The sequence below is a fragment of the Mastomys coucha genome, unplaced genomic scaffold (assembly GCF_008632895.1).
Source record: "Mastomys coucha isolate ucsf_1 unplaced genomic scaffold, UCSF_Mcou_1 pScaffold15, whole genome shotgun sequence".
Taxonomy (NCBI): Eukaryota; Metazoa; Chordata; class Mammalia; order Rodentia; family Muridae; genus Mastomys; species Mastomys coucha.
In genome coordinates this window covers 95,373,997-95,388,632 of record NW_022196897.1, presented here as the reverse complement: position 1 = coordinate 95,388,632, position 14,636 = coordinate 95,373,997, and the positions used below count along the sequence as shown (strand labels likewise).

The window sequence follows — 14,636 nt, the reverse complement described above, 5'->3', positions numbered from 1 at the left end:
TGTCAGACATCACTCCATTCTGTGTCCCCTGCACCAAACACAACAGACATACACAATAAACATGTGAAGAAATTACTCTTTTAAATACTAACATTAGACTACTACTGTCACTATATAAATTCTGTTAGTTCTCAAAACTTAATGATCTTATTCACTCTCACAACTAAATCACAGTTTAATCAATTGCTGCATATGGGTCCAAAAGGATCAAGCCCACACAACCTGGAAAGACAAGGGAAACACATTCACCATCAGCAGCACAAGCTGTATCAACCCGAGTCAGAAAGTCTTCCTAGATGCTCGAGATTTACCAGATCTAAAGAGGACATCATTTCCGATGATCTCTCGGCTCCTGCTCTAAACTTACTCTGAAGGTTGGGAATGGTCCTGGGAAAGTTATAGAAAATACTTTCTCACCTGTGAGAGGGAATGTGAGCCAAATCTACTATCTTCTTTTTCCCCTTTTTTTCTCCTCCTCTTCCCTCCATCATTCCCTTCCTTTTTCTTCTTTTCTGAGATAGTACCTTTCTACACATATATGGTCTAACTCGAGTTGAGCTCACATCCTTCTGCCTCTACTTCTCAAGTGCTTGAATTTATAATCCGCCAGGCCCAGCTCCCAGCCCAGGTCCACTAGTTCCTTAGAAGTACACTGAGAAGGACTAGAAGTTCTGAAGAAAGCAAGAACACTAACAAAGGGGTTATTATAATTTATGTAATTGAAAGCTTTAGTACAGAAAAAAAAATTTAAGTTACAAACAGGTAGATGTGAATATATGCCCATAAAGGCATTGTTTGTGCATGAGTGCTTGTGTGTGTGTGTGTGTGTGTGTGTGTGTGTGTGTGTGTGTGAGAGAGAGAGAGAGAGAGAGAGAGAGAGAGAGAGAGAAAGAGAGAGAGAGAGAGACTGACATACTTTTCTCATGGAATGCCTTCATTTGGGAAGAGTGGAACTTATAACAAATGGAGCTTTCCATTCACTGCACTATGTGATCTTTCAGGTCTCTTTGTAATCTACAGTCTACCTGGCTCAGGACCTTTCAAGCAGTGGACAGAACAAAAACCTCTCCAGAAATAACTCCTGTTCTACAAAATGTACACTTCCAAATATCTAAGACTCATGAGGTAGGACTGATCTCCTGCAGGAAAGCACTGAAGGACAGTGGTGTAAAACTCACTCAACCAAATAACCTTGGCTTTTCTTTTCTCTGAGGGAAGGACTGAGTCTCTGTACCCATTCAAGCTTTAATAGTACATACAGGTGAAGGCTGGTGAGATGGCTCAGCGGTTAAGAGCAATGACTGTTCTTCTGGAGGTCATGAGTTCAAATCCCAGCAACCACATGGTGGCTCACAACCACCTGTACAGCTACAGTGTACTCATAGATATAAAATAAATAAATAAATCTAAAAAAAAAAAGTTTAAAAAAAATAGTATAGGTGATCTCCAGAGTCACCTACTAAGTGCTGGGATTGCAGGTATGAAGCCCCATGCCTGGCTATACCCTGATCTTATAAGCCAAACCCAACAGGTCCTCTGCAAGGCTGCACTCCTCACCCATGGTGACAGGCCTCACACAATCACACCCCGTTAGGCTTCTGCTTTTTTTTTTAATGGTCAAGAGAAGAACATGGGGCAGAGAGTGCCACTGGGAGAGTCACAGACACTATATGGGAAACACTTGGTGACTTTTGTAACAAGCAAGTTAACAATAAGAAGATGAAGAGGTTTTGTCTGAAAAGCCAGAGAGACTGCAGACCTCTTCAAGCCAATGTAATGTAAGTGAAACAAAAAGGGGGGGGGGGGTACTTCCAGGAGAGAAAAAACAAACAAACCACCTTTAGAATCAGCAAGCAAATGGCTCTCCAGGATGGCGCTGGCAATCACCAAAGCTCTGAAATTATGACCACACAGACCCAGCCATGAATAGCCCTGCTGCTAAAGGAGAGACTGTGCATAGATCCAACCGGAACTCATGAAGTCTGTAAAATATTAACAGCTTAATAAACATCAGCTCACACTATCAACAAACACAGTGCTCAAGTCAACTAAAGAGTACCAACTAAATTAATACCAAGCTGAGTAAATGAAATGCCTCAGGGGGAAAAACGGCTCATGGGTGATTCACTTTTATGCTGACTTCCCTATAAAAACATCTTCCACAGGAGAGGCAGGAAATTCCAGTGAGCAAGAAGGGGCAGCTATACGGAAAGCGTCCCACTGCACACTCGGGTTTCTCCTCTTCCTCAAGGCTTTGCTTTAAAGGAGCACACTTGCGATCCGCTCCGACTCTTTTACACCACATACCCACGGGAAGAGAGGAAGCCAGTCCTAATGCCCACTCACTATCCAGTGAGTGGGGCTCTCTGTCGGTGCTCACACATCAGACTTCTGCATTCCTTCAGGTTTTGATTCTTTTAAACGTTTACTAGCAGATAGCCGCTGTACAAAAGAAGAGACTTCATTATGGCATTTTCATACACACATACATGGTACCTTACTGTACCTTGATCTTGCTCATCCCCCAATCCCTTACCTCTTCTCTCTGAGGTCAAGTATTTTGAATGCAGATAAACGAAAAGCAAGAGATATAGTGAGAGGGGGAGGAAATGAGAGAGGCTGATACTTCCAAAAAAAAAAAAAAACCTCTGCTCCAATAAAAACCTACATTCTACACACAAGTGCAAAGATTTTAAATGCACAAATCCAGTCTCCCACAAATACAGGTATATTAGATGTGCACATGCTTCACTGGCTTTAGAGAATGCATTCTTTTTCTTTAATAACCTAAAACTTTTCACCTTTTTTTTTTTACATTTCTTTTGTGCCTGTGCTTGTGTACATGTGCATGCCATGTGACATGGCTCACGTGTGACATGGCTCACATATGACATCCAGACACCACTTGCAGAAAGGAGTCACTTCTCTCCTTCCAATGGATAGGTTCCATGGACTGAACTCAGGCTGTATGTAAGGTCTGGTGGTGTGTGCCCTTACCAGTGACCCTTCTCACTAGCCCTGGTTGGTTTTTTTTTTCCCCACTTTCTTCTCTTATGATAAACTATCAAACACCCAAGCAAACACCACAGATGAACAAACGAGTACAGAGCGCCTGAGTTTCCAAACCAACATTCACTAAGTATGGATATTTGAGCAAATTATCTAATCCTTGCAAATCTCATTTTGCTAAGCCATAAAACAGGAGCCCTTTATAGACCTAAATGCCTATTTTAAAAATTATAGTTAGCACATAAAACATGCCTAATGCAAAAGACAGATCCAGCAATTCCTCACCAAAATTCCATTTTTTTTTTCAAAAATCATGCGTTTCAAACACAGATACCCAAACAACCCAAAGATCACTGTTTGTAAAATGTTTTACAATGATCACTCCTGCACCTGTCTTCAGGGTATCAGAGTAAATGCCATGGATCAAAGGGATGCTACATAATGTTCTTTTGAAAGTACAAACTTCAGCCAGGTAGTGGTGGCACACACCTTTAATCCCAGCACTTGGGAGGCAGAGGCATGTGGATTTCTGAGTTCAAGGCCAAGCTGGTCTACAGACTGAGTTCCAGAACAGCCAGGGTTATACAGAGAGACCCTGTCTCAAACCGCCCCCCAGGCTCCCCAAAAATACAAACTTCTAAAAAGAGATCAGTTTTTAACAAATTTAGTTTACTGGGTACTAAACTAACTAGAATGCAAATGATTGGTAAAAACAAACCTTGCCACAGTGTTAAGGCATTCAAATTGAAATGAATATGCTCTTATAAATGGGCACTCACCCCAGGACTCAAGGCCAATGTACTGTTGGCAGCCTGTAGGGGGAGTGTCAGTCCTGTGATCTCAGTACTCAGGACACTGAGGTTGGAGGATCTGTACAAATTCAAGGCCAGCCTGGGTTACAGGAGCTCCAGGCCAATCAGAGCTGTATATCAAGACTCTCTCAAAACCCTGTGTCCTAAATACACCGTCAATTTAATACAGGGTTAAGGTTTTTTCCTCATTATGAATTCATAATTATACAATTAAAAAGAGAAATCGAGGACTCATTTGTAAAGCACAGAAAATAAAAGGTTTTTAAAAATCTAGTTGTCTGGGGCTGGAGAGATGCTCAGCAGTTCAGAGAACTAGTTGTTCTTGCAGAGGACTTGGGTTCAGTTACTAGCACATAAATGGTGGCTCACAACCATCTGTAACTACAGTTCCAGAGGATCCAACGCCCTCTTCTGGCCTCCCTGGGTACCAGGCAGAGAGGCAGGGAGGGAACATATATCTATTTAGGCAAAACATAAAACTAATCAATAAACATTTTAACTTAAATTTAGCCCCTAGTGGTCAACAAATTTAGAGAAAGGCTTATCAAGAACTACAAAGGACTGCACTGTGGCCCAACAGCAGAGCACTTGCTGTGCATGCATCAGGGCCTTGGATTAAGAACTACAAAAGGGATGACTCTCATGTAAAGAAAGAAGGCTGGGGGCTGGTGAGATGGCTCAGCAGGTAAGAGCACTGACTGCTCTTCTGAAGGTCTTGAGTTCAAATCCCAGCAACCACATGTCACAACCATCTGTAATAAGATCTTACGACCTCTTCTGGTGTGTCTGAAGTCAGCTACAGTGTACTTACATATAATAAATAAATCTTAGAAAGAAAGAAAGAAAGAAAGAAAGAAAGAAAGAAAGAAAGAAAGAAAGGAAGGAAGGAAGAAGAGAAGGTCAGGTGAACAAGATGAAGTACAGTGTAATCCCAGCACTCAGGAGGCAGAAGCAGTAGGATCTCTGTGGTTTGAGGCCAACCAGGTCTACAAAGACAATTCAGGACAGCCAGGCTCTATTACAGAAAGAAAACCTGTCTCCAAAAAAAAAAAAATGTGAATATATTAATTTCTATAAGCTAATTTGTTATGTAGCTTATGCTCAGTTATGACACTAAGAGCCACCAGAAATAACTTTTAGATAAGACGTGTATACAAACTTAAATATTTGATTTTATGTGGGATTAAACCACCGACAGAAGAAGATCACATCCCTTAGATAAATCGTGACCATTTGTCCACAAGTATGAGAAACAATGAAACTAGAAATTCAAGCTGGGGTAACTTAGGGATTAGAAAAGACGTGAAGACATGGACGTCATTACTTCCTTCTCCAAAACTATGAATCATCCCACTGGTAGACTCTCTTTTCTACTTATCTGCTTGTAACTCTTTTACTAAGTGCCATCTCAAGCAGGGTAGTACCAAGAGCAACACGGAGTAAGGCTTAATAAAGACAGAACTTAGCCTACCCTTTCTTCCCATAGTCTTGCTTCTCTCCTGTTAAGCCAGCCAACAAGCCCGCTCTGCCCTGCAAATCCAAGCAGCACAGAGTCCTTACTGCTAGCAGAAGGCTGGTACTGTGAAGAAGAAAAGCCTTAATGCTAATGCCACAGTGCTTGGCTAGCAGGAGGATGATAAACTGATCCCTTTCTTTGGACTGACAAGGAGATAAACATACATGCAGATAGCCCTCCAGGCATGTTCAACAGAGAACTAAGCATCTGCATTCCCTTCACACGTCAGATATCAAATCTGGAAAGACAGTGCCCAAATGGCGTTGATGGTGTGTGTGTGTGGTGTATGTTTTGCACTCCCTTGAGTGAATATATGATTAAGTCTGCCTCCATCAATCAGACAATACATTTAAGCTGATATTAGAAACTGACTTGGCCACAGCGTGGAATTTACTTTACACAAAAGGTGCCCAGGCTTTGGAAGGATGGTAGCTGAGCCCATCACCAGGGCAAAAAAACACCAACCTACCATGAAGAAGGAAGTATTCTGCTGCGTGCCCTCACAGGCCCAGACTGTTTGTAAAGGGTAAGAATGAAATATTCCATATGTTTTCTTTGTCGGTGACAAGGCTATTGAAAGCCAGACTGTGGCAGTCTCCCTGCTGAGGGATTGGATCAGGCTATTCATGTGTAACCAGGCAAATGTCAAGATGGCAATAACAAAAAAAAAATATCTCTCAAAAAAATTTTTTTAAAAAAAGAGTGACCCTGGGTAGAATATGCAAACTGTACTTGAACCACTTAGGCAATCTAAACAGATTGTGGGCACTGCAGCCACTGATAGCCACTGTTCTAGCTTATATGTCAGAGAAGAAACACAGGGCTTAATCAAAACCCCAAGTTTTTAAATTTTCTGAGAAAATAAAATAAAAAGCAAACAAGAAAGCCGGAGACAAAAAAAAAAAAACACAGCTGAGCAGCCCAGCATGTGCATACACAGCCCTTAGTTTAAAACCCAGCACCAAAAAGGAGTAAGAAAGCTATCTAACAGTTTAGAAATGATATATCTTTAGAAAGAATTTTAGTTCTAAAACTACTAAAGAGAATAATTGTATCTTTATCCACAGTGCATGAACATTCTAGTAAATATATATTTGTATATGTGTATGTTCATATAAATATCCAATAACCAGTAAAAAATACCTTTTCAAAATTCTTATAAGGAAAACTAGCAATCTGAATGATTCTAGAAACAAAGTGACATAAAGGAATAAGAATGTAGCTGAAACTCTGAGTTAGTTTTAGCCATATCTAGCAAGAAGTGCCTGGGTGAATCTCAGAAACTACAGTTAAGAGAATTCTCAAAGAATTGACTTTGTTCCGTGAAAATCCTTGGTGTTGCAAAGTCTGGCAGTATTGAGCCAGGTGGCACGCTGTGTGTAGACATTTTGTTCCCCTAGTGGGACAGCACCCTGCTACTTGACCAACTGTCTCAGGAAAGCAGCACCAAGCCCCAGAGATCAAAGTTAAAAGGTTAAAATAAAAAAATCTGATTTCATCTGGGCTCCCTCCAAAGAAACACAACTCCCTACCATCACAGACCTTCCTGTTAGCAAGTGAGAAGCCCGACCTGTAAGGCAACAGTATCATTATAAGAACACATGTACTCATGCTTTTCACTGGGATATTGTTAGAAACATGTGGTAGTTAAGCAGACTTTTCCACCAGCCCATTGGCTCATCTATGAAATCCAGATCCAACTTTCTATCGGATACACACTCAAAGAACCAAAGATGGGAAAATGTGAATTTTAAATCACAGGCTAATGACACACATCCGCAGCTACCTATTAACTCCCCCAAGTAATGGTGATACACATGGTCCTCAGCTGTGTCAGCCAGGCCATGCTGAAGCGGTCTTAAGTAAACCTTGACAGTAGAGCAACCTCTCTCTTCTTCCAGATGGGGAGCCTGAAGCCCAGAGTGATTAACTGACTTGCTTGACCTCTGGATTCCTTATGCATCTCAAAACATTAAAAAGCAAAAATCATTTTCGGAAGTCTGTTCACGAAGGCAAGCCTATCAAAGAAGACTGGAACTCAGCAGGGTCATAAAAAGACAGATAATACACAACCATGGACTCAAAATGACCTTGGAGAGCTGAAAACCAACAAGGGGACATTTCTTTTTAAGGAAATATTGGATTCAGATATGATGGCATACACCTTTATTCCAAACACTTGAGAAACAGGCAAACAGACCTCTGCGAGGCCAAGGTCAGCCTGGTGTACACAGTGATTTCCAGGCAGCCAAGGCTAGTTAATGAGAGCTACATAAGAGCCTGTCTCAAAAGGAAAAGGGAGAAGGAAAAAGAAATAGTGAGGATTGAGGATACAGTTTAACAGGTAAATGCTTGGTCTGCAACATGAGATGTGAGGCAGAGAGAAAGGCCTTGAGAAGTTCACAGGCCAGGTAGCCTGGTATACATAGCAAAAAAAAACCAAGGGATTCTGACTCAATCGAGGTAGAAGGCAGGGTTGGACAGCTACAGCTGTGTTCTACCCCCACATACATGCCATGCCATGCGTGCCTTCAAATATGTGCATAAATACACCACACACAAACACACACATACAAAATTAAAGTTAGAAAAAATTAAAGTAGATGAGCAGAAGTATCACAAAAGGGATGAAAACTGGGTTTATGACAGGCTGCTAAATGTCAGTAAATCCCAAATGTATCTTATTAAAACCAAAAGGTACCAACATATGTCAAATATACTGGATTCATGTAATATTTCCTTTCTGTGAACATTGCACTCATGGTATTAAGTTGTTTGTGAACATTTCCACTTATGTGAGATGGGGGGGGCCTTGATTAAGTTCTGAAGGACAGTTATGACATTTAGATAATACAAACACTAAACACATTGGGCAAGTAACACCAAATGCTGAAGAGCCCAGGACACTAGCCTCACAGCCAGAGCTGGCATTGCTTGTTTCTTCTCTCTCCCAGCGACTGAACAGAAGCTGACAGACACAGTAGAGCAGGCTCACTGAGGTACATGCCCGGTTCCAGAGATGCAGCTCTCATTCTGTAGAGAATTCTCCTGCAAGGTAGTACCTCTCAGAGAGTCTGCAGACATGGGCAGAGTGACAATCTAGAATCTAAGAGTAACTATGCGCTTCCACACTCCTAAAGTCTGTGGTGGGCCAAGCCCTTCACGAGGTATAGACTTTCTTCAAAAGCTTCTGCACAGAAAGAATATCCCTAGGGGAAACAGAAAAACCCAGAAGTTAATCGAAGTCACAGCTCAGTCCTTCAAGCTTCATGGAAGAGAATGCCAACTGGAAACGTGTCTCCCACTCTGCATCTTCAAAACCAAAACCCTGAAGAGAGGGAGGATGTTGAAATCCCTCTCCCACCTCCTGAAAAGGGCTCTAATCAAGTCCTTTGAAGAAAGTTTGGACGGCATCAATTGTACTAAAGTACTCTATGGTTCATGCTGAGCACTATCTCATGAAACCTAATGTGCAGGAACAGTGCAAAAGTTAGACCTGAATTCTAGGCACCTCCCTTAGCCATGCCTAGAAGCCCAACAAGGTGAAGGAGCCATGTGCTTGTCAAATTTTTGTCTAATTTCTGAAGAAGGAATAATAGGATAACAGGAAGGGTTCTTCTAAGGATTCTATATTATGATTCAAACAGTATATCAAAAATGCTTTGTAGTAAGAGCATAATGAGATTTCATTCTTTCAACAGTCAGTATTAAAAACTAAAATAAAACAAAACAAAAAATATACTACGTTTTTATAATGTAAAAAATAAATAAATCAGGCAGGCAGTGGTGACACATGCATTTAATCCTAGCACTTCGGAGGCAGAGGCAGACAGATTTCTGAGTTCGAGGCCCGCCTGGTCTACAGAGTGAGTTCCAGGACAGCCAGGGCTATACAGAGAAACCCTTTCTCAGGAAAATGAAAAACAACAACATCAAAAAAAATCATAATAGAAAAACATGTTTCACAAACTAATAGTAGCAACCCAAACATTAGATGTTTTAAATTGTCACGCCATAACTTAATACAGTAACTCAGAACATTTAAGAATCTTACAATAAAAAAAAGCACATTCAAATCTTAGTAATCTTTGACTCTGAAGGAACACAAGGCATACTGCATAAAAGTTCACAATACTATTTTAAAAGGGTATTTGAAACTATCTCACTAACAGAAGGTTGAAACACCATTAAATATCTATGAACATAAAATCATGCTCACATGCTCTCTCTCTCCCACTAGTTTTTAACTCACTTTTGAAACCTGCTCACTTTCAAACAACAGGCTGATATCTAACATGTAGTCTGACCATCAAGTGCTTAAAGACACAAAAGAAATGTCAAGAAAGCAGACAAATTAGCCATTGTGTAAGAGTAGTGACTGGGTACATGCCCTAGATTTTTCTTCTTCACTGCCAGTATTTAAAATTGGAGCATTTTATCACCTTCAGTCAAGGTTTTACAAAAACCATGTCACTGAACAGAAATAACAAAATCAAAACTTTATTTTTTATGTATTGAAAACAAGCTCTGACATTGCAAAAAATAGACCACCCATGAATTTTAAAAAGCAACCCAGATAATATATTTATAAACTTAAAGCATTAATATCTACTTTTACAAATGGAAAGAGCAATGATGTCCTATCATGAAGATATATGTTGGCTTACTGTCATTTTTCAAAGTTGAAGGCATTCTTGGTGGGATTTAACTTTTAAACTATTATATCAACAATGCAAAGTATTTATGATAACATAAATTTGTTCCCAAATATAGTAACCAATAACTTGCCTTTTTAATACCTGCATTATATGTTTATGGAGACAAAAAAGTGAGTTGGTCTCAGATTCTATGATTCACCAAATGATTCTTAGACTTTATGTTCTACAGGGATTCAAAGAAATCCAAAGTAGAGGCAGAAGCAATGATCTACTCTAAAACACACACACACACACACACACACACACACACACACACACACACACGAATAGAATAAACACAATCAAGGAGACCAGAAACAAAGATCCAAACTGGCAGGCTGTCAGTGCTCTCTACCATTATAAAGATGACTAAAATACAAATCTGAGAGACAGACTGACAAAGGCAGAGGCCGAGAAAGTGCCTAAACTTGCCTGGATCCACCTACTTAGACAGATCTTTGATCTTTCCTGAGAGATTAAGCTGTCAAATGTTACCTTACAATTCTAATGCTAGGAGCCAAGTACTTGGACAGTAAATACTTGTGACACCAAAACTGGCACAGTATTCAGCTAAACTGGAAATCATCAACTATTACTGGTTACAGCAAGTCTTAAGGAGGGCAGAGTAAGTAAATCCCTGGTATAAATTCTCAGCACTATTCAAGCAACATCTAAGACATCACTGCCTGGAGAGATATGGATGCCTCAAGAACTCCAGTTGAACTGGACTACTGTAGGGTTAGCGAGAGTCCCCATCACATCTCTTTACAGAATTGACTCAAGAAATGTGTAGCAATTAAAATTCAAAGCAAAGGCGAATAGCTCTGTGGTAGAGTGCTTGCCTAGCAGATACAAGACCCTGAGGCCCCAATTCATTGAAAATTGCTTAGATTAATAGGGGAAAAAAAAAAAAACCAACCTCTTGTCAATAAGAATTGTTGCCACAGCTGTTTTCCACACTGTTGAAATTAGGGCCCTGAAGGACTAGGCCTCTGACTCACTCAAGGTTATGCCAGCGAATTACTGAGATCTGGAACCCAGCTCCCCACCTTTCCCATAGAATGCTCTTTCCTCTTGGGCAGTTAGAGAACAGTTGTTCACTAGTTTGAAAAATAAAGGATCCAAACTGAAAGATGTTCATATATTAACCTTGCTTTAAAGTACAGAGTTGTGTAAAGCTAACATCTCTAGATGGACACACTATGATAATGAAATTTGCCTAGAAGTAGGGAATGAAAAAAGGATACCAATTTTACTATAAAGTATTAGCATCTAGACACGGACTACTGACCTGACCTATTATAGAATACACAGTAGATACTGGAAGTTAGAAAAAGAAAATACTTTCACCTGATAGCTATAAAGGAAAAGTGTGTGGTGCTATAAGAAAACGCACCCTGGAGAAGACTATACTAATAAAAGGAGAAGAAAAAGCAACTGGTTCTTTAAATAGAACTTCAAAGCCCTTCAGGTAACCATCAGTTCCATAAGGAAGACTTGATAATCTGCTCAGGTACAGAATATCCACAGTGAAGGTTTGAGTATGACTAATTACGTGGAAGGGAGGACATTGAGTAACTTTTTGTACTGTATCCAAATTAGTGAAACAGTGATTTTCTTTTCCAAGTGTTAAGCCATACACACAGGAAACAATCAGGGCTATTTTACCCTAGCAAAGTGCCCTTGCTACTCATGAATTCTGCAACAAGTCTCCATGGAAAATTTCCTAACACACACTTCCAAACACAGACAAGAACTCCTCCGGGCGAGTGGTAATAAAAAGGCTTAAGCAGCTCCAACTGGAAGACTGTCCTGCTGCTCCAAGAGCCTCTCGAGAGGTCTTTCTAGCATGACTGCCACTTCTCCATCCTCAAGTCCAGGAAGGTATGCAAAATCACCCAACTTTGAGATGGAAGATGCAGCTTGAGGATAAAACAGGGAATGCAATTACTTTATTTTTTCAGATAAGGAAATCGGCACGCACTCCAAAACAATGCGGAATGACTTGCCCAAGGCCACACAATTACTCAGGGCTGAGGGATGATCAAAGGCTCAGATCTACCTCTCTCCCACGAAGCCGAAGCAGCAGACTTTATCATCTTAAATGTATGTTTTATGGAAATGAAAGTTTCTGTTCCAAATCTAAAATAGCTCTCAAACTTCATTGCAGAAACCCACGAACCAGAAAACACACACTACAAACATCCTGTACAGGGTCACTGTCACTTTATCTTTCTCCCCAAGTTTGGAATGAGTGTGGTTAATTTCTTTATCACCACTAACACAGGGATAACCTTGAATCCTTTTTACAACATAAAATGAAAATTTAATATGAATAAGATTACTTAACTATGATAGGACCATATACACTGTGGCATAGGATTCAAAATAGCTATTCCAAAACGTAATCGCTACTAGTGCTATGACTACAGAAGTCTCACAAAAAGATCCTGGGTATGACACCTGCTTCTGTCCCCCAAGTCTGATAAGGTAGCAATCAGCCAGAAATAGTTTGGCCAAACAAGTTTAAACCAGCCTAAAGTAGTAACAGCAGAAGTGTTCTCTCTGGGGCCTTCTCAATTCTGGACAAAAGGCTAAAAGGAGAGATTGCCAAATTTGGCAAGCCCTCCTGGGCTTGGTGTCTAGATTGGAAGCTCTCTAGTGTGGTCCTATGAGCTTATGTATTAGTGTGCTCCTATGAGCTTATTCACTCCAGGAATTTTAAGTTTCTCCAGTATACCAGGCTCTATGCACTGAGTCAAATAAAAATCTCTGTTCTCTATTGGCCTTGTGGTCTCCAAGGTGGAATACACACAGACCTCAATGGCTGGAGAATATCCCATCACTGGACGAGTCACTGAGCAATGAGAAAGAACTCTGAACACTATAATAGTCTCATCTTAAAAGCTTCTGTTTTTGCTTTTGCAATCTCACAAATGGTGAGATCCAGAAATTAAGGTGTAAACAAGGGCCTAGAGACTTGTGGACTTAACTCTCAGTGTAAACCGTGGCTCATGAACACTGCTGCAAAGGTTCCTCAGAATGGAATCCCTTGGGGATTCTAAGTTACACTGTGAGAGCAAATAGTGCAGGCCTCAGGCACCTGCCCCTCCTCAGACAAAGCTCTAGAGAGTCACCGATTTCCTCATGTGTTACCTGAAAATACACTATCCTTGAAACCCCTTAAAGATGGAGTGGTCATATATAAAACACCCTTCTGAGGGTGAGAGCAGGGTATGGGGAAAAATGAGCTCTCAGAATGTGCCCTCGCTCTACCTATTGATCACAAAGAAACAGCTCACATTTGACCACCACTGAAGTTCAGGAAAACGTTGTTATCTGTCCATTCCACCAGCTATGCGTAGTTACTCCCCTAAGGCTGGACCTTGAAGATAGGGTGTTTCATTGTCTCCAGTGAGATCTACAGGTTGTGTGATACTCTCTCTCTAGAGGAGCATGTTCCCATAAAAACATGATATTAGGGACGGCAAAAAAACTGGCCCTTTTCCTTATGGGACAAGACTAGCTGTTAAAGTCTGAGGAATGTGCTAACCAAAGTCTTTACAAATAAACTAAACAGTGAAATCCTAATTTTTTAACTAATAATTTAGTTCATCTGAAAAGACTTTGCTTAGTACATTCCTCAAACTTTAACAAATACTCTTACAAATAATAATAACCATAATTCTAAATGGTTCAGGTAAAGTCACCTCTCTTTCTGCCTGAATTCTCTGACTATTTCCAAAGAGTTTCGAGAAACAGTAAAACCCTAGCTCCTCACTTGCCAACCCTGCTCAGATGTACCCACTTGATATACCTCTGTGAGCAAAACACTTCACACTTTTTTAGTGAAAAGTCAAATATCATTTTGAAAGAAAGGGTCTTTCCAGACACCAACAACACCTAAGACTGGGACAAAATCTGAGACTAGGCTGCAAAGCCAAGGGTCTCAGTTCTCCTCCTCCCTAACCTGAGAGGGCCAGCTGAATGCCTCAGCACCACCCACCTGGAAATACAGCAATGCCCCAGCTTGCCTAAAAGGGAGTTTTCCCTCCACAAGATCTGTTATTCCTTTAAAGCTAAGTCTAAGAGGTCTCTTTTGATAGCTTGAAGGTAAAAAGGAAGTTTCCTTTGCCAGAGGGCCTCCCGGGCCCCTTGCTCTCTAACAGGTCTTTCTCAGCTCCTGATTTAATCATGCAATAGCCCACACAACCATACAAGCCTGAAAGGACCATACAAGCTGCCCTCTGCTCAATTACCCCATTCTTTTTTTCTACCGGTGGCATTTGCCAACATCACCTCCAACACCTATTTCAGATTCCCCCTTTTCCCTGAGATGTTGAAAGCTCTCAGGGTCTCTGAGGAAGGAGGTGGGGAGGGTCAGAAGAACCAGAAGAACTATCTTGCTACTCTTCCTGACCACAAGCAGCTCAAATGAAAGGTTCTGCTGGTGAAGGTACTGGCGGAAAACGGTTGCCCACCTTACAGACTGCACGGAGCGCACGCTCTAGAACTTTCTCACCCAACATTCTCTACCTGAGGTCAGCATTCCTTCTTTAAAATGCCTTATTCACTAAGGATTCCTTCCTCCTCTTCCTCTTC

The 14,636-nt window shown here is 40.8% G+C and overlaps 1 protein-coding gene across 1 annotated transcript in view; it reads right to left on the bottom strand.

Moving 5' to 3' along the window:
- Lgr4 (leucine rich repeat containing G protein-coupled receptor 4) overlaps window positions 1-14,636 on the bottom strand; it is a 98,768-nt gene that overhangs the window by 82,652 nt on the left and 1,480 nt on the right. The window lies entirely within an intron of this gene.